Below are 20,343 nucleotides of genomic sequence, written 5' to 3'. Positions count from 1 at the left end.
TATAGGAGAGAGCCAGGGAAAATTCATGGAGTTAGGAGATGGATAGTGAAAGAAACTTCAAGGAGACCATTATTATGTGGACACGAGTGAAGTATAACAAGACTGGAAAGGTAGGAAGGGGCCAGCTTTTGAGGGTCTTAGAAGCCAACAGGTTTTATATATGATTCTGAAGGAACTAATTTATTTGTGGGAGGAAAAGGTGACAGACCTGTGATTTAGTAAGATCAATTTGCCAACTGCATGGGAAAGACTTGAGGCAAAGCTATTATAATAGGTCAGGTGTGAGTTGATAGAGTCCTGCACCAAAGTAGTTAACTGTGTCATGGGAGTCTTATATATGAGAGATGAAGGTATGATTGACAAGACTTGTCAATGTTTGGCCATAAGGAAGTGACACCTGGGCCCACAGAAATAGGTAAGTTAGAAAAAGATTAGGGGTTTGGGAGGAAGGAGAGTTTAGTTTTGGTCATGAATCTAAGTTAGCTTTGTGACATCCAGTTCAAAATGTCTAATAGGCAGTTGGAAATGTGAGACTGGAGGATAGAGCTAGCTAAAATAGGTCTGAGAATCATCTGCATGGTGATGATAGTTGAATCCCACAAGCTGATAAGAACAGGTGAAGTAACAGTTAAGAAGAGGACCCAGAGCAGAGCATTGGGGGATACCCAGAATTAGTCATTGTGGTCTGGATGAATAGCAAAGGAGACTGAACAGTGATTGTACAAGTAGGAGGAAATCAGGAAAAAGCAATGTCATAAAAGCCTAGAGAGAGGAGAGTATTCACAAGTGTTTTTGCTGAGATTAAAAAAGGTTGAGTGAAGAACAGTAGATTTGGCAATTAAGAGATTGTTGGTAACTTTACAAAAGATATTTTCAATTAAATGATGAGGTTGGAAGCCAGACTTTGGGGAGTTAAGAATGTGAAGGGAAAGGAAGTGGAGGCGCTGATTGTAGACATCCTTCTCAAGTAGATTAGCCATGAAAAGAAATATGTTAGGATGATCACCAGTAGAAGTGGATTGACCAAGTGATGTCTTTTTTGAGGATGGGACAGACTCGGACATATTTATAGCAGCAGGTAAGCAGCCAGTAAACAGAAAGAGATGGAAGGTTAAAGGGACATCTGCTGGAGAAGACTGGATAGAATAGGATCAAGGGTACATAAAGAGGTTTGCTTTGGCAAGAAGAGCCACCCCTTCATGTGAGACAAATGAAAAAGGTGACAGTAGAGGGGGGTGGGGTGAGAAACCACATATTGGTCAGAGATACCTTGTTGAGGAATGTAGGTGATAGCAGTAGCCTAGAGTTGAGTATTGGAGAGCTATGAACAGCAGAAAAGTGGAGGGCAGCCTATAGTTGAACTGCTTAACTATATGGTCAAGACTACCAAGGGGACTGTGAGTCTAAAGCAGGAGTGATGGACTAGGGGAACCAGTATGGAGGAACTGGAGATCACAATAAGGGTGAAAATTTGTTAAGGCAGGAGGAGAGATGCAAGATGAGAATTAGAAAGGAATTTTAGAGTCTAAGATGATGAAAATGGAACAGTCTTGGATGACTAAGTCTAAGGCAGGTTGTGGAACTTGAGTTGATGAACAAGTGAGGCCACAGTGTTAAAAGACCACTAATTTAAATATGAAATCCCCAGATTCTGGATTTAGTGGTTCAGGTGGAGAGGAAAACTACTTGACAAATGGAGGGAGACTAATCAGGGCCAGTAGATGATACATATTTGCAGTTGAATCTGATTTTTTTTTTTAACAAAAGAGGACAAATATAGATAGTCCTATATAGATAGACCTTGCATATTCCCACCAACTCATAACTTTGTTTTTTGATCAGTTCCTTATTTCCTACTGTTGATAATAAGTATAGAGCATAATCTAATTAAAACTAAGTATGTATTGTATGAAATGTAAGTAATATTGAATTTTATCCCATGTTTATTATCTGAAGAATTATACTGTTTTTTGGAAACATGTTACGGGAGGGCCTGCCTCATTTGGTCTGTATAGTGCCTAACAATAATAGAAGAACATTTAAAAAGTTTTGGGGTGGCCTTAGTAATCCCTTGATGGAAACTAGGAACCAAGAAAATTTGGACACTTAACCTTAGTTCCTCATCTGTAAAATGAGGGGGTGGAACTAGAAGGCCTCTAAGGGCCCCATCAGCTCTGAATCTGTTGTCCAGTGATCCAAAACTTAACTAGAAAGCCGTGGACTTCCATCACAGTTTCTTTAATTTTGATAGCCTCTGTTGATGGTTCTTAGCCCATGCGTAGATTGAGAAGCTATCCCAGTATTGAATAAATATATTTCCATTGCTAAGTAAACTGTTCATACCTTTCACCCAGTAGGAGTTATTGCTAGTAGATGTAGAAAACCTTTCTCAAAGAAGGGTTCTGACTTCACTGTTTAGGAGATTTGGGGAAGTCTTACAAAGGATAGGGAATTTAAAGCTGGAATAGAAACGGGAGTGGGGAGGGTAAAATTGGTAGTAAAATTCCTTCATGGTAAATAGCCACCAAGGCAATGTCTACCAGTAACCAATAGAGGTCTCTAAAGTTCTTTAATTGGACTGGAATCATGAATGTAACTTTTGGGCTTGGTAGGGACCCTACAGATAGTTTAGTCCACCTTCCTCATTTTGCAGCTTAGGAAAATGAGGCCCAGAGAGGTTGTCTTTACCCCAGATCAGATAGCTACTAGGTTGTAGAATGGACCCAAACCCAGGCCTTTTAGTTACAAATATGCTGTACTTCCCAGTATGCCACACACTCTCAGTTTTCCATAGACACAACATTTTTAATTAGCTTGACTGAAGGTAATAAATAGCCTCTATATCAGCTGTGTCAAAAAGGGTGTCCAACACTATTGAATGACCAGATTAAAATGCAATTGGGAAATATTTACCACAATAGATAAAAAATATGATAAAGATAGGTACCATTTTAAAACCAAGTCAATAACACAGCCCACAGGAATCCTCATGTATGGATTAGTGATTTCCAATTCTGTTTGAGTTTGACACCACTACTCCATGTGACTGTTCCCACTCTTTTGTAATTGCTCTGCAAAATCACAGTAGTAGCTTATAGAATTTAGGTCTGGAAGGAACCTGAGATTATTAAGTAACTCTTATTATGAAAGTTTAATATTCCAGCAAAATCCTTAAGTTCTCACCAGACCAAATGCTGATCATTAAATCCAATGAGAAACGACAGTGTCTTCCAGCTCAAAACTATCAAAAAAGTCAGGGAGAAGCCAATAAGGCAATAAGAACTTCCCCCTAAGGCTTTATACCTAGAGAGGCAGCAAGAGCAGAGAGATCCCCTGAGAAAACCCCAGGATAGGGTTGGGAATTTTAAATGGGTAGCAACCAATGTAGTGCCATAGTACTAAGACTTAGATGGCCTACTCTCAAGCACTCTGAGGTCTGGACTCTGAGGTCCCTAATACTGTCCTAAGACAAGGGCCCTGAAGATCCCACGCCCAGGACCTCATAGATCCAGACAGGGGACCTAACCTCAGGAGGTGGAAATCAGTGAAGGAATCTAGGGCAAGACCAAACAAGGCTGGCCATCCCACCTGAAAGTGTATCGGGGACTTCCTGGTTCTAGTACAAGGCCTCATTTCAGTAGCTAAAGCTGGAAAGATGAGGAAATCAAAGAAAACGCCTACCAGAATAAAAAATGATTGCATGATGTAGGTGATCCTCCAAAAGAAAGTAACATAAAAACTGTAAAACAACTCACAGGAAAAAGTGGGCTTTTTTTTTTTTAAGGCAATTGGGGTTAAGTGACTTGCCCAGGGTCACACAGCTAGTGTGTGTCACGTTTTTGGTCTGAGGCTGGATTTGGGCCGGTGGTCTATCCACTGGGCCACCTAGCTGCCCCCAAAAGTGGACTTCTTAAGGACTACATGAATACCTAGAAGAGATTAAATGAGATTTTAAAAAATGAAATCAAAGCTCTGAAGGAAAGAATTGGAAGAACAAATAGTTTAGAGGAGAAAGTGGTAAACTTTACCCCAAAAATAAGACTCCCTGAAAATTATAATAGACCAAACAAATCAATGATTCCATGGGACCACAAGATATAATAGAACAAAACCAAACAATTGAGAGTAAAGGGAATGTAAGATATCTGATACCAAAAATAGTTGGCCTGGAAAACTGGTCAGAGATTCTTTAAGAGCCAGTGGATATCCTGAAAACCACTATCCTTCAAGAAGTCATAAATGAAAACTGCCCAGATCTGTTAGAACCAGAAGGCAAAGTAAAGGTAGAAAGAATCCACTGATAATCTCCTAAAGTAATCCCCAGAAGGAAAAGTACTAGGACTATCATTGCTAAAATCCAGAGTTCTGAGGTCAGAGTACCAAAAGCATCAAGAAAGAAGCAGTTCAACTGCCAAGGCACTACAGTCAGGATCACATAAGAAAAAATCTTGGAATACCGTATTTCAAAAGGCAAAGGCTTATAACCAAGAACACTTTACCACACCAAGCTGAGTATAATCCTACAAGGAAAAAGTAAACATTAGAAAAGAATAGAGGACTTTCAGGCATCTGATGAAAAGAGCTGAGTAAGAGCATTACTCCAGAGAAATCTAGAAAAGTATATTGATTTGATCAATTGGAAGGAGTTGTATGATGATGTAGTACTAATAGTCTAATGGGGGAGAAGAAACAAGTGATGCTTTAGAACCCTACTGTCTTCAAAGGATATAGAGGGAGTTAAATAAGAAAAAGAGGTCCTGGGGTTAGATTGGTTCTGTTCTGAGGAGAAAGAGAAGGGAGTGTAAGAGAAGGAATACACTAGTACAGAAAGGAGGAAGAAAGGGTTAGAAGTTGCTAATTCCCATAAATAGGATGGGTGAAGAGTTTGGAAACATGGAAGAAGGGTAGGGGGGAAATGGGCATCAGATGAACCTTACAAAGTAGGGTTGAACACACAGAATTTGGTGTAGAACTATATCAAGCTCAAGGAAATAAGTGCAGATGATGGATGAGGGGGGATGGTATTAAGAGAAGATAATACCAGGGAGGGAATAGTTGAAGCAAAACCCATCTTCTGATCCTTAAAGGAATATTAAAAGTGGGAGGAGGGGTTGGAAGAAAAAACAAACCGAATATAGGTTGGTGTCTTAGACAAGTGAGGAATAAGTGAACAAATTGTTATATATGCATGTAATGAAGTACTGCACCATAAGAAATGATGAAGGAATTTCAAAGCATCCTGGGTGATACGAACTGATGGAGTGAAGTAAGCAGAAATAGAACAAATTTTATAAGAACAGAAATATTGTAAAGAAAAACAATTGTGAAAGAGAACTGATCAATGCAATGACTAACCATATCCCTAGAGGACCTCTGATGAAGTGTTACCCACCTCCTGACAGAGATGGTGGACACAGAGTGCTGAAAGAGACATACATTTTTTGACATGGCCATTGTATGTCTTTTTGTTTAGCTATTTATTACAAGGATTTTTCTTTCTTAATTTTCAAATGGGAAGGTTTGGAGAGGGAAAAGAAGAGCTAGCAATGGTGATGCCCCCAAATCCACTACTCTAACTTTTTTTTTGTAATGCACAGAAAAGAATAGAAAGAAGATTAGGAGGAAGTACACACTAGCTGGACAATTTTGAAAGTAACATGTAAAATTTATATACATATATATATTTTAACTCGAGTGTTATGGAATGGAGATTTAGTTTCATGGAGAATCCTTTTTGTATTCTGCTATGTATATAGAAATATTCCTTTTAAGTGTTTAAATTCAGATAAAAAAATTTTTTTAAAGGTTTAACGACTTGCCCATGATTACAAATAGTAAAAAACAAAATCAGGAATCAAATCCAGTGCACTGTCCACTCTACCACATTCCCTGTTGTTAAAGGAAGCTAATTAAAGTGAAAAGGAGTGGGGAAGTTATTCAAAGAATATTTTGAATAGGTTGAAAGTAATTTACTGGTCTTGTTTCTATGGACATTCAAAGAATTCTTGAAATTCTACTGTTGACCATATTCCCCAAGCAATTTGTCCTTTTCCAGTATTGCTCTGTAATTTCAGTTTGGGACATCTTCCTCTTTCTCTTCATGTTCTGGCATGAAACTGATACTTTCTGTTTACCACTTATATCAATGATATGCATAAATACAAATCCTACTGTAACTGTTGGTCTGTGATCTGTAAATATCACAGGCCACTTCAACCTGATTTGGTTCCTATGGATTCCCAGATTTTCAAACAACACATCTAACAAATTGGACATTGTTGCTATGAGTCTTTTTTTTTCCTTCTCTGTAGGTAGCATAGGATAATTAATACAATGTGCTATAAGGAACAGAATGCTGGATTTGGAATAAGGAAGACCTGGGTTTAAATCCCACTGAGAAGTTATAGATGCTAGTGTTCTCACCCTGAAGAGATAATAGGATTATTAAAAATAGCCACAGTAGATAATTATTCCTGGTCAATTTAATTCTCTAAGGTTAGGCAAGTCTTTATAGGAAGTGTTTAATGTGGATGGAGGTGCATCCTGGCTGGAGTGGAAAGTTCCTATTGCAGATAAATGGGAACAGAGGCAAAGTAGTTTGCACTTTGTCTAGCGTGTCTGGGAATGCCTATTATTGGGAAAGGAAATGATGCAGTGTTGTCCAGACTTATCACCTGACCTGTCCATTCACAACTAACTATTTTGCCAACACTCCACAAATACACCCATCCTGGCCATTTCTGTTACAAACCAATGGGACAAAGATTGGTCTCGTTTGAGGCTCTGCGTTCAGTCACCCCTCTTCTCAGACTTCTGCTGATGTTCATTTGTTAAGGGGTTGGAGTGGTGGAAGAAGAGAGGGGCAGAGGGACATCGAGGGAGCGGGTGAAAATGAGAAGCTGAAACATTGCATTTTGAAGGGACTAGGTCTGAAGTGGGTTGTAGATGGAAATAATAGTCCTTGGTGTTAGCGGAAAGGGAGAGCTAGTTAGGGGCTGGGGAAGCTGCACTGTGGCTGCCTTAGATCTTGTTTACATGGGGAAACTACAATTTCCAGGCCCCTCTCCACCTCCTGACCTTGCTTGAGGTGGCTGGGCAAGGGTCCCCAGCTCACGCTCCAGACCAGAGGGCTCAGCGCTGGGCGTGGCCAGGCTAGACTGCCCCGAAGCCCGGAGCCTTCCAGTGGAGGAGCTACGCGGAGGCGGGGACACTGGAGGGAGGCAGCTTGAGTTTGCTCCAGGGTTTGCTCTGTCCTCCCGTTCTCCAGTGATCCTGCAACCTCCACCGCCCCGACGTCTGACCCCGAGCCTCTGTGTCTGGCGCTGCTGCGTCCCGCCTGGTCGCTTGCAGCGGAAGCCGCAGTTGCATCGCTGCCGTCACGCCCCCGGGTTCCAGCGGCCTCTGCCAACCTGCGTCCTGGCGCAGTAACTGGACAACCGTAAGCGCTTAAGGCACGTCTGTTCTCATGCCCCCGGGGTTCAAGAGTCCATCCCCCGTCTTTCCTAACCCCTCCTCCCCCTCGGCGCAGAGACACGACAGCCGAGGCAGGGAATGTAACCCCAGGGCGAGCTTCTGGGTGAGCAGGGCCAGAGATCCCAAGGGATCCTGGCACCGATCTATCTCCTTCCAGACCTCGGTCAGCGGGGCCTTTTAGTGCCAGGCTGGGGGTGCAAACGTGATTCTGCATCCTGGCTCGGAACAAGCCCAGAGGTGGTGTGCCTTGAGGGCTGGAGGGGTGGGGATGGGGGCTAAGGGAGAGACGCAGCCAGTGGGGTTTTGATGGCCCGTAGAGCTACCTAGAGTCACCTTCAATACTCTACTTTGAGGGGCCCTGTTTCACCCTAATAGAATGCAGTTGTTACTAAACAAGTATCAAAAAACCTTTTCTTAAGATTGCTACCCATCTCCGAACAGAGAGATGATGCACTCACAATATGCGGGGTGAGACATATTTTTGGACTTGGCCAATGTAGCAATTTGTTTTGCTTGACTGCTATTTATTACAAGGATTTTGTTTTCCCAGTTGCAGGGATGGGAGGGAGAGAAGATAAATACTTATTAATTGAAAAATTTACATGTATGTATGTAACATATGTATAATTTATTTTAAAAGAACTTATATAGTTTGGTTCCCCTCAATGGGCAATATTCTAGGCCTGATTTCCCTGTCCTTTTCCTCATCCTAGACTTCCCCAAGTCTCCCACACTTGTGGCTCTTCATTTCTCCACCCCTTAATCAAATTTATTTGACTAATCTCCAGGGCTATTCACGTTATAGCTTGTTAGAGGAAAATCAATCCCGGATTTTGCAGAGGAGGAAACTGAGGTCCAGAGAAGGTAGTGACTTGCCATAAGTCACACAGCAAGCTAGGAAAATATTTTCCATAAGAGAAGCCCAGGAAATTTTTACTTGAAGAACATGTAAAAGTAGCTTAAGTTAAAATTCTGGGTCCCAAGTAAAAAGTAATTGGGTGTCCAAACTATTGACTCCAGAAACACTGCCTCACTTCATGCTAAACCCTTGCAAGAGTACTTTAAATAGCATTTGGCATATAGCTCGATAAATCTTCCTTGAGAAGACATTTTCCCAGATTTCAAAGATGTTTGGCATGTCCCTAAAACTGGAGGGCATCTCACCTTCTGGTTAGATTCCCAGATACTCCTGTTAGTTTTAGGCCAGGGGCAATTCTCTCTGAGCTTAGCATAATTTATCACAAACCTGTTTCTGTTAATCAGTAATATGCCTTCAGATAGATAATTTGATTCAGGTTTGATGTTGTGTTCTTAAGTGAAACTTTGATCCCTGGAGTGTTTTCTCATTTTAGGCTTTGTAAATAGAATGGCCTTGACCCCACTCATGGGAAGCCAGAAAAATTAAACAGTTTTAAGCAGAATTTTCTCGTCAAACAAATTTATGCAGCCGATACCAGGGATGGAAAACCTGTGGCCTCCAGGCCACATGTGGCCCTCTAGGTCCTCAAGTTCGGCCCTTTGACTGAATCCAAACTTCACAGAACAAATCCCCTTAATAAAAGAATTTGTTCTGTAAAACTTGGACTCAGTCAAAAGGCCACACCCGAAGGCCACAAGTGGCCTCAAGGTCATAGGTTCCCCACCCTTGCAAAATAGGCTATAACTAATACTAATATTTGCCCCCTACTTTTCCCTGGAAAAGTTCTGGTAGTTTTTCAGCCTCTTCTCTCCACCCCACATCCCTTCAGTGATTTAATGCGGAAGTTAACCATTGGAATTTTATCTGCCCCCTGGCATGAGCCTCCTACCATACAAACTGGAGAGGTGAACCAAGCCAGGAACAGGTGAAAAGAACCATAGGTCTTAGGGGACACTGATAGAAACTTCCGAAAGGAAATTCCCAGCAAACTCATCAGTGTGATGGAGTAGAAGGACCCTTGGACCAGGAGTCATAGGATCACAGAATTCAGAGCAGGGAAGGGCCTTAGAGACCATCTTGCCTTCTTATGAGAAAGTTATGGTTTAGAGAGTGAATTTACCCAAGGTTACATAGCTGGCAAGTAATAGCAGGCATTTCAGCACAGGCCCTCTGAATTGAAAGTCAATATTCTTTTCACTCCACTTTTCACCCTTCTTTGAAGACATAATTTTTATGGGTTTATTTTGTATGCTACCACTTTACTGAAGTCTTTTATTGCTGTCAATAATTTTTTTCTTAAACTCTCTTGGATTTTCTAGGTACAAGACATTCCCTAACTCTCCAGTGATGAATATCCCGGGCCTGGGTTTTATTTTTGACTTTGCTAGTAACTGTACATATGAGGCTTTTATTTCTCTCTAAGCTTTAGTTTCCTTAAGGTACTGCTATTCCCAAGGCTTTTGGGGTCAGAATCCTTGGCTGTCTCCATTGGGGTCTGAAAAGAGGTAGTGGTTGGGGTTTGGTTCACCTGGAATAGGGCACCTTCTGTCTCTCCTTTAGGCTGTCTTAACATCCCCTATATATACCAGCAGTAATAACAATGTGCATTCCTTTTGATTCTTTGAAGGGAAAATGGGTTATCTTTTCCCTCCCAGATATATCACACAGTTCTTCTGCCCTTTTTATCCCCCCCAATCTATTTTTTAAAATTTCTTTTTTTTATTATGAACTTAATCAACAATCCAAATATTTTAGTATACCAAGAACAAAAGAGGCTCTCATATGAACCATTGAACTTCTTTTATGTAATTTATTTTTTAAAATGACATGCTAAATTCAACAAAGTAGTAACAAAATTGCCTTGTTTCTCTTCTCTTTTCAACTTTTTGCTTTCTTTTGTATAATTTTAATATTTTCTTGATGGATTGATTTTTTTTCCATTTTCATCACTACCCACCAACTCTTTCCCTAATACTATAAAAGCCTTTCCTTGTAATAAATAAGCATAGTCAAACAAAACAAACCAACACATCAGACATGTCTGAAAACGTACGCCTCACTTGGCACTTCTAGTGCATCGTCTGCTTGCCAAGACGCAGGAAGCCACTTTCATCATCAGTGTTCCCAAAGTTAGGACCCTTCAAGTTCTAACCCATATTCTAGACTTGTACAGATGTGGGCACCCAAAGAAACAAATAATCCTAAACGTACAACCCAAATGCCAACAGCCACACCCATCCTCAACCCGGAGGAGGAGGAGGAGGAGGAGGAGGAGGCAGGGACTGTTTTCCAATCTGATCTTTTGTCTCAGAGGCAAGTCTTACAGTTGGGTCAGGGCAGGTTTTTGCACGAGGAGGGGACCATAAGATTATACACTGAGAGCCAAAAGGAACCTTAGAGGTCACAACTATGTAACCTCTGAGGGTCCTTTCCAGCTCTACACTTGTGATTTTTTTGATCTGTAATCTAGTCTGATGCCTTTCTTTTACTGATGAGGAAACTAAGGCCTAAAAATTTACTTAGAACCAATCTTCAAATCCCAGTGCTCTAATTATACTTCCATGTAGTAGTCCATGGTACTTCTGAGTGACTTCCAGGCATGCATTAGGGCTCACCATATGCATAGGTAGACTACATACTTGCCTTAGAGATTAAGTTAAATTAGAGATTAATTTGTTTAGCTTTTGCTTTCCTTCCTACTTAACATGAATATATTTTTGGGAAAAATAATATAATAAGCCTTATCAGTGATTTATACTTTAATATGCATGGATTTATTTCATTGTTTCCTAAAATTGAATTTTGGTAATGAATCAGAGAGTGATAAGCCTCTAAACAGGATGGAAAGAGAGGAAAATGGTACAGGCAGGGGAGGCTGGGAACATCGAAGACATGTGAGGCAACTGACAATTTATTAGGGCCAGCTTTGGAATGTAGAATCTAGAAAAGAGTTAAAGTCCCAGCGCTAAACTCATTTCCCCAGTTGATCATCGTCCAGTATTGCTGTTGCTGTGTACAGTGTTCTCCTGGTTCTGCTTACTTCACTTTGCATCGGTACATGTAAGTCTTTCCAGGTTTTTCTGAAAGCATCTTGCTCGTCATTTCTTATAGCATAATAGTACTCCATCACAATCATATACCACAACTTATTTAACCATTCTCCAAATGGTGTGCATCCCCTTAATTTCCAATTCTTTGCCACCACAAAAAGAGCTGCTATAAATATTTTTGTAAAAATAGGTCCTTTTTCCTTTTTTTTCTTTTCCTCTTTCTTTGATCTCTTTGGAGTATATGCCTATATATGCCTAGTAGTGAAATCTGAGTCCAAAGGTATGTACAGTCTAGTAACTTTTGGGGCATTGTTCCAAATTGCTTTCCATAATGGCTCTTCCAATTCACAGCTCCACCAACAACAGTGTATTAGTGTGCCTGTTTTTCTACAATCCCTCCAACATTGGTCATTTTCCCTTTTTATCATTGTTGCCTCCAATGGCTGTAAGGTAGAAACTCAGAATGGCTTTAATTTGCAATTTCTCTGATTATTAGTGATATGGAGCATTTTTCTCATGGTTATTGATAGATTGCATTTCTTTTTTTGAAAATTACCTTTTCATATTCTTTGACTACTTAAACTATTAGAAAATGACTCATAAATTTTAATCAGATGGAAATGAGACCTGTACCAAAGAAACTTAGTGCAAAGGGTTTTTTTTTTTTGCCTCTGATTGCCACGTCCCTTTTAATTTTAACTGTATTACTTTTGTTTGTGCAAAAAACTTTAAGATTTTATGTAATCAAAATTGTCCATTTTATCTTTATGATCTGCTCTATTTTGTTTGCTCGTGAATTCTTCCCTTATCTGTAGATTGGTGGACTTTAGCTAAGTCTTACGTGGAGGTAGGGATTCTGTGAGGTATTAAAGGAAAGCATTCTTCGGATGTGCAAAAACATGGAAACAGGAGACAAAAGGGCACATCAAATAGGCCAGTTTGTCTGGAACATAGAGTATGTGTGGGAGAGTCATATGAAATCTGAGAAGTTAAAGTACAAGCCAAATCATGAAGGGTGTTAAATGCCAAACATTGTATTTTATTCTTGAATCACTAAGGGACTGCTAAAGCTTCTCAATCAGGGAATGACAGGTTCAGCCCTTGGCTTTTAGGAAGATCAGTTTGACAGCTTTGTGAAGGACAGATTAGAGAAAGTAGAGGCTGGTGGGCAGGGGACCATTTGGGTTACTGAAGTAGTCGAGGTGAGAGGTGATAAGGCCCTGAACTAGGGGGTTAGTCCGTGTTAGTGGAAGGAGAATGGGAGGAGGGAGGAAGAGGTGTTAATTAAGAACCTCCTATGTGCCAGGCACTGTGCTTTATAAATGTTGTCTCATTTGATTAGTAGAGAGAAGAGGATAGAGGTGAGAGATGTGTTGAAAATAAAATTGACAAGAGAAGACGAGTACATTATAGTGTGAAAAGACCAGAGGCAGATAAATTCTCTACACTTAGTGTCTTAGGTCTGTCTATATTTTGGGGGCAGCTGGTTGGTACAGTGGTTGGAGTGCTGGGCTTGGAGTTAGGAAGACCTGAATTCATATCCAGCCTCAGATACTTACTAGTTGTGTGACCTTGGGCAGGTTACCTAACCTCAAAGTGGAAATAATAACAGCATCTACCTCTCAGGGTTGTTATGAGGATCAAATGAGATCTGTAATCTCATTTGTAATCTGTAATTTCATCTGTAAATCTGTAAAGGACATAACACAGTACCTGGAACATAGGAAGAACGTAATAAACACTTGTTTCCTTCTTTCTGTAGTGTTTTATACTTGCTTTGTCCCTGATCCTGTTGCAAAGGTGTCCAACTTTTCTCCATGACATATAATGTTTCCTTTTGATTATAGATAAATACTATTTATTATATTAAGGAAAAAATCCATTTATTCCTATGCTTTCTAGAGTCTTTAGCAGAGCCTGATGTTGGAGTTTGTCCAGTAGGCATTGGATCACCATTGTCACTGTGTACAAGTCATTTCGCCTTCTGGGGCCTCAGTTTCCTTATTTGTAAAATAAGGGGTTGGACTAGATATCCTGTCCAGTGAGATTCCTTCCAGTTCTAAATCTCTGATCTTACGACCTAAATTTGAAGGCTGATCACTTATTGGGTGTCTTGGGCAAGACTTAACTCTTAACTCTTTGGGCCTTGTTTTCTTCATTTGTAAAAGTGAAGGTTGAATTAGTTGACCTTTAAGGTCCCTTGGACTCTAGATCTGTGGTTCTGTGAAGATGCAGGCACGGCATGTGCCGATGCTTGTGTTTGCAGCAGGTTCTAGAACACAGAGGTGACCAAACCATTCTAGATGTGTGTTGTGTATGGAAAGGGAAAGGAAGGGATGAGAAAGAGATTGATTCGCTAATGGGGGCAAGTCAGACTTTGGGTATTAAGAATAGTGTCTGCCTTTTTGCTTGACTAAAACTCTGTTCTGAACTTGAGAAGGCAGAAATTCTGGTGACCAAGAACATGAAACAACAAGGACAAAGGGATAGAAAGTATCATAGTCCAGTGGAAATGGCACTGTCTGTGGAGTAGGAGGACCTCCGTTCTAATCCTTCTGCCACTTACTAGCTGGGTGACCTTGGGCAAATCACTTAACCTGCCTGAGTACCGGTTTCCTTACTGTAAAATGAAGAGTCTAGGCTAGATGGTACCTGACGGCCTTTTTTTTTTTTTAAATTAATTTATTTTGATTTATCAAAAATCACTTCCATATGCTTTTGAGTTTAAAATTTTTCTCCCCCTTCTTCCCCACCACCCTCCCTATGACGGCGTACAATCTGATATAGGCTATACATATACATTCCAATTAAACATATTTTCACATTAGTCATGTTGTAAGAATTAGAACCAATAGGAGGAACCACCAGAAAGAGGAAACAAAACTCAACAGAAGAAAAAAATAACAAATAGTATGCTTCAATCTGCATTCAAACTCCATAGTTCTTTCCTTGGATGTGGATAGCATTTTCCATCATGAGGCCTTTGGAGATGTCTTAGATCCTTGTATTGCTGGGAAGGGTTAAGTTTATCAATATTAGTCATCGAACAATGTGGCTGTCATTGTGTCTTGGTTCTGCTCGCTTCACTCAGCATCAGACCATACAAGTCTTTCCAGGTTTTTCTGAAGTCAGCCTCTTCATTATTTCTTACAACATAATAGTATTCCATTAAATTCATATACCATAATTTGTTCAGTCATTCCCCAATTGATGGGCATCCTCTCAATTTCCAATTCTTTGCCACCACAAAAAGAGCTGCTATGAATATCTTTGTACATGTAGGTCCTTTTCCCATTTGTGTGATCTCTTTGAGATATAGCCCTAGAAGTGCTATCGCTGGGTCAAGGATATGCACATTTTTATAGCCCTTTGGGCATAGTTCCAAATTGCTCTCCAAAATGGTTGGATCAGTTCACAACTCCACCAGGAATGCATTAGTATCCCAATTTTCCCACATCTTCTCCAACATTTATCATTTTCTTGTTTTGTCATCTTGGCCAGTCTGATAGGTGTGATGTGGTACCTTAGAGTTGTTTTGATTTGCATTTCTCTAATCAATAGTGATTTAGAGCATTTTTTCATGTGACTATAGATGGCTTTAATTTCTTCATCAGAGAACTGCCTGTTCATATCCTTTGACCATTTATCGATTGGGGAATGCTGAAGTCCTTTTTAGCTCTGTGTCTACGACCCTAAGGAGGACTGCAAAATGCTTATCTCAGATTGTGTAACCAAAGTGATAATTGTGGAATGTATATTGCACATTGAAACCTGTGCAACCCAAACTCATGATTTGTTTACTCTTGTTTTTGGCAAAATCTAGGATCACGAAAGGGCTCCAACCTGTTTGTCAAGTTTGTCAAAAATGCTAGTATATTATATCAAACTTCCCTGATAACATGTCTAACATGTAAAGCATTCCAGCAAGAATGAGCGGTCACTAGTAATTCTGACACCAATGGCAAACAACATATTTCATGCTGTCAAATCAGCTTTTAAAGACAAATTCGGTTGAGGGGGAGGGAATGGAGAACTACATTTAGTTCGAAGGAGAGATTGAGACCCTGTAATACCTTGTGTCTTCTGATAGAGAGGTTGTCCTGTTAGGGATAGGGTGGAAGAGGAAAAGGATGGGGCTGAAAATCACCTGGTGCTTAAGGAACTGAGCGAAGGACTGGCAATTGTTCTTGGTGGCCCATTTACAGTCCCACTTTGCCTTCCTTAGAGAAATTTTTTTTTTATTTTTGCATAAAGGGGCAAAGAGCCTTTACTATCTGAGTTCCTTCTAGCTATTTTCATTGAAGCACAGGGACTTATTAGCCCAATACTTTAAGTTGCATAACCATAAAAAGTTCACCCCAAGCAAAAACTAAGCAAACAAAAAAACGGAGAAAAAAAAATCTGGTCATATTATTGCCCCATTAGAAAATAAACATTCCCAGGGCCCTTTCTCAACACTATCCATTTCTCTTTTGGCCAAATAAGTCTTAAATCATGCCAGCAAATTCCATGGGAAGTGGTGCTCTCCAGTTAACAGTGCTGTTTGTGACAGAGTTAAAGGGCTTGTCAGAATGTGAAACCAGTGGTTCAGGTTGACAAGGATCTTAAGTGATTGGGGGAGGTGGGGAGGCAGAGGGAAAGAAAAGAAACAAGAGATTGTAAAGTATATAGTAAAAGATAGAATGAGTTCATGGTGGGGTGTGGGTATGGGGAGAAAATCAAACCAAATGGATTATACAGCCTACATACATTATTACCTGAAATCTAAGCCTTTCTTTGCTTGCTGGTAGATTTTATTCTTCACCAGGGATAGCTTGTCTTAAGTATTGAAATTCTATATTTAGGCTGAGGAAGGTACAGCTTTTTTTCTTATTATAAACAGACTATTTTCTCAGCAGTTATGAGAATTAAAAACAAATTCAAATGTTCAGGAACTCAAAATCAACAGAAAATGAAGGTACCCATTTCTTCACAGCAAAGGAGAGAAAATAGAACCACAAGAGCCACAAATGAAATGTCAAGGAGTTGGAAAATCCACTAGTCTAGTGATTGGCTTATAGCCTTTCTCTCCCAAAAGACCACTTGTGTTTACCAGTGTGAAAATCTAAGGAGGGAGATGTTCCCAAAGGAATTTATCATAAATGCAGATACTGGAATTATTAAGATCTGAGAAAGCTGCATAACCTTCCCAGATTGACATTCTAGCTAGGTAGTGACTTGGAGACATGAAGGGATAGGTAGTATGCTTATCAAATTTGCAGATGACACAAAGCAGGGAAGGAGAGCTAATATTCTGAATGATAAGAGTCTGGGCTCAAAAAGATCTTGTTGGGATTCAAGAATTGGTTTAATTTTTCAATAAATAAATATAATTTATATGATTTATTGATATAAATAAAGTAAATTAATTAATAAATTACTTTATAGCTAGCATTTATATCATCCCTGTCATGTGCCAGGCACTTTGTTAAGTGCTTTCCAAATATTCTCATTTGAACCTCACAACAACTTTGAGAGATAGGTGCTATTATTATTCCCATTAGGGGAGCAAGCAAAAATTAAATGGCCTCCTAGCTAGTAAATGTCCATGACTAGATTCAAACTGAGGTCTTCCTGACTCCAGGACCAGTGCTCTATCCACTGCACCACCTAGCTGCCTAGGGCACTACCTTCATTGATAAATCAGCAGTTTATCTGTAATTTATAGTCTTAGTTAATAAAAGGGATAAATGAAAAGTCCTTTACTTGGATTTAAAAAAATCAATTGCACAGGTATAGGATTGGAGAGATGTGGATAGATGATATTTCCTGGGAAAAGATCTGGGGGTTTTAGTGGACTATAAAGTCATCATGAATTAATAATATGCCATGGCATCCAAAAAAGCTAATATGATTTTAGGGTACGTTAAAAGATATGTAATGTCCAGAACAAAGGTGGTGACAATTCAGCAAAAGACCAGGTCTCTGTCCTGATCAGGCCATATCTCAGATGAGCAAAAATATTGACTTAGGAAACCATAAATTAACGTTGTCTATGTTGTATTTTTATTTTGTTAAATGGGTTGCAATTACATTTTAAGTCTGTTTTGGCTGTATTCAGGAGTGTTGCAGGCTGCATGTGGCTTGGGCCAGATACCTCTAATCTATAGACTTTTGTCTTCACCCACCCAGTACCTCCACTGCCCTCGAATGCTTTCCCTCGGCCTTTCTATAGGGGAGCTGACCAATCTCAGTGCTGCCCAAGAAGAGAGGTCCAACCTGTGCTTCTCTGACCCTTTCACTCCCTGTCATTTTCACCTCAAAATTGCTCTGGTCATCCTGATACCCCTTTTGCTCGTGGAAGACATTTATCTTCATTCTCTTGTCCTTCCCCAAAGATTGGCATGATCCTTGACTCAGCACTGCATGGGAATGCCTGTGTCCAAGCTCAGAGACCCCTTTCCCACCCTTACACCCTGCCCTCTGCCTCCACAACCTGACATGTTTAGCTGGCTGTTCTGGAGGTCAGCTGAGAGGATAGCTGTTAGGCCATCCGAGCTGCGGATAAATGCCAGAGGAAGTTTTTCTTAGGGAGCTGGTTCCCCTTCCTGCTAGTGTGAGCGATCCCTTCTGTTGTGGTGGGTATAGATGTGACATTTGGGGGCAGGGCACTGCCTGAAAGTCCCAGCTTCAGTTATTACTAACTGAAGAGTTGGCAGGCAGGAAATGTTCACAGTCTGTTTGCCTTGGCAGATCCATCCAAGAATGAAAGCAAAGACCAGCTGTCTTCTCTCTCTCACTGGACTTCAAAAGCAGAGTAGTTGGAGAAGGCAGATTTTGGGCCCTGGCTCCTCCCTTGGCCGACACTACTGCCTTACCCCTACCCATGGACTTTTACGTTCCCTGGTTTCATCTCTTTCTCCATCTTAGCATTTGTGCAGAAAATCCACTGCCTGTGTTTGTTTCCCCTCTTCCCTCTACCCTTCACAGCCCATGTGCAGTTTTTCTTCCTTTAAGAGCATAAGATTCTCTAATTTGTGTCTGAATCATCATGAGGAAAAGATCAGATGAATATCATATTGCCTTCGGGGTGTTCTCATGTTCCCATTCAACCTGCACCTTCCTCTTATTGCATCTTGTCATCACTCCCTCTTGCCACAGCCTGCAACCCCAGAGCAAGTGGAATAACCTGGGGTTGCCATCATTCTTCCGTTTAGAGAAAAGTAACTTTTTTTCGGTGAGGCAGTGGGGTGAAGTGACTTCCCCAGGGTCACACAGCTAGTAAGTGTCAAGTGTATGAGGTCATATTTGAACTCAGGTCTTCCTAAATCCAGGGCTAGTACTCTATCTACTGCACCCCCTAGTTGCCCCCCAAAAGTACCTTTTTAAAAGTGCCTTAAAAGGGGGTAGATAGCATTAATTGGTGAAGAGTTTTGCTTCTGTTCCCTGGTTGGAGAAACTGATATCCCATCAGTTGGGTGGAGAAACAGAAACTGAATCCCAGATTTTTTTTTGGCTCTTTTAGTCAACAGATGTTTCAATTTTCTAGCTTTAACTTTGGATTATTGAAGACCTTTTGCATGCTCCTTGCTATGGAGGATAGAAAAGCAGGACTGTGTGGCAGATGGATTGGAGAGAGGAGAGATTGGAGTCAGGGAGACCAGTTAAGAGTCTGTTACAAGAGCCCAAGGGAGAGGTAATGAGGGTCTGAGAGAGGGCAAGCTGTGTGAGTGGAGAGAAGAGTCCAAGTATGATTTTTGTGGAAGAAGGAGTAACAAGATGGCACTTGAAGTACCTGTGGGACAGCCAGGTAGAGACATTCAGGGAGCACTTAGTGATATAGTACTGAGGCTTAGGTGAGAGATGACGGCCAGAGAGCAGATTTTACAGAAATGATAGTTGAACCTGTTGGAGCTAATGAGATCCCTGAAAATGTAGAAAAAGAAGAAAGGAGGATCAGAGAGATCAGAGTATCAGAGAGAACAGAGTTGGGTATAACCTAGGGATAGGGAGTGGGGCATAGATGATGATCCAGCAAAAGAGACTGAGTACCAAAAAGGAGCAGTCGGACAAGTAGGAGGAGAATCAGAAGAGAGCAACGTTATGAAAATTCGGGGAGGAGAGAGTGTCTATGAGGAAGAAATGGCCAATGGGGCCAAAAGTCCGACAGAGATGAGTTAAGAATACAGCCTGGAGAAGAAAGTATTTTTTGGAAGTATTTTGAAGAAAGTATTCATGATACATAGACATAAATATATATGCATATGTGCATCTAGAGAAGCATAGATATGTATATATACACATATGAGCATGTATATATATATATATATGTGTATGTATATCCTTTCTTTTGTATCTGATTCCTTAGCTATTTCTTCCAACATATTGTTTCTTGTTAAATCCTATGCCCACGTTTATATTGGAGTCACTGGATATTAAGACATATGTAGATTTAATTTGGAAGTTTTCATTGAATCCTTCATAAATTCCTCAACCTCATTGTCCTCTGCATAGTTGTTGGCAAATAAGTTGTAATTATTTTCATGGTTGTTCATTTTTTTGTTTTTTACAAATACTTGTCATGAGTATTGCAGTACCAGATGACCAAATGTCTCCTACAATGATATTTCTTTTTCACTTTGGAGACATAATAAAAACCAACTCCTTTATTTGTGTTTTCAAAGAGAGCCTGTGAGCTATCCTTCCATTTAGCTTCAATTTCCTTATATCTTCTGTTTCATTTACAGTGAGAATGTCAGTATTGATGTGATTCAGTTCCTCCAGGAGTACGTCACTTCACATGTCCATCACATTCAGTGGTCATTGGACAAGGATTGCACACTTAGAGTCGTACAAAATTAGTTTTTATAGCTGGAATAAAAACCATCCTCTGTCCCCTTTTCTACCTCACTACCACCACAT

At 40.3% G+C, this 20,343-nt stretch overlaps 1 protein-coding gene across 2 annotated transcripts in view; it reads left to right on the top strand.

Annotated features, from left to right (window-relative positions):
- Positions 1-7,361: 7,361 nt before the first annotated feature.
- The window catches only part of LOC114050171 (epoxide hydrolase 1-like), a 55,807-nt gene continuing 42,825 nt past the window's right edge, over positions 7,362-20,343 (top strand). Inside the window, exon 1 of one of the 2 annotated variants that reach the window (XM_027871795.1) lies at positions 7,362-7,438. The gene's annotated coding sequence lies outside the window, so the exon portion shown is untranslated. Of the gene's footprint in view, positions 7,452-20,343 lie in introns of both variants that reach the window. The other variant, XM_027871794.1, reaches the window with a different exon arrangement.

The sequence above is a fragment of the Vombatus ursinus genome, unplaced genomic scaffold, assembly GCF_900497805.2.
Source record: "Vombatus ursinus unplaced genomic scaffold, bare-nosed wombat genome assembly UNPS02014798.1, whole genome shotgun sequence".
Classification (NCBI taxonomy): domain Eukaryota; kingdom Metazoa; phylum Chordata; class Mammalia; order Diprotodontia; family Vombatidae; genus Vombatus; species Vombatus ursinus.
This window is presented reverse-complemented; position numbering and strand designations above follow the sequence as displayed.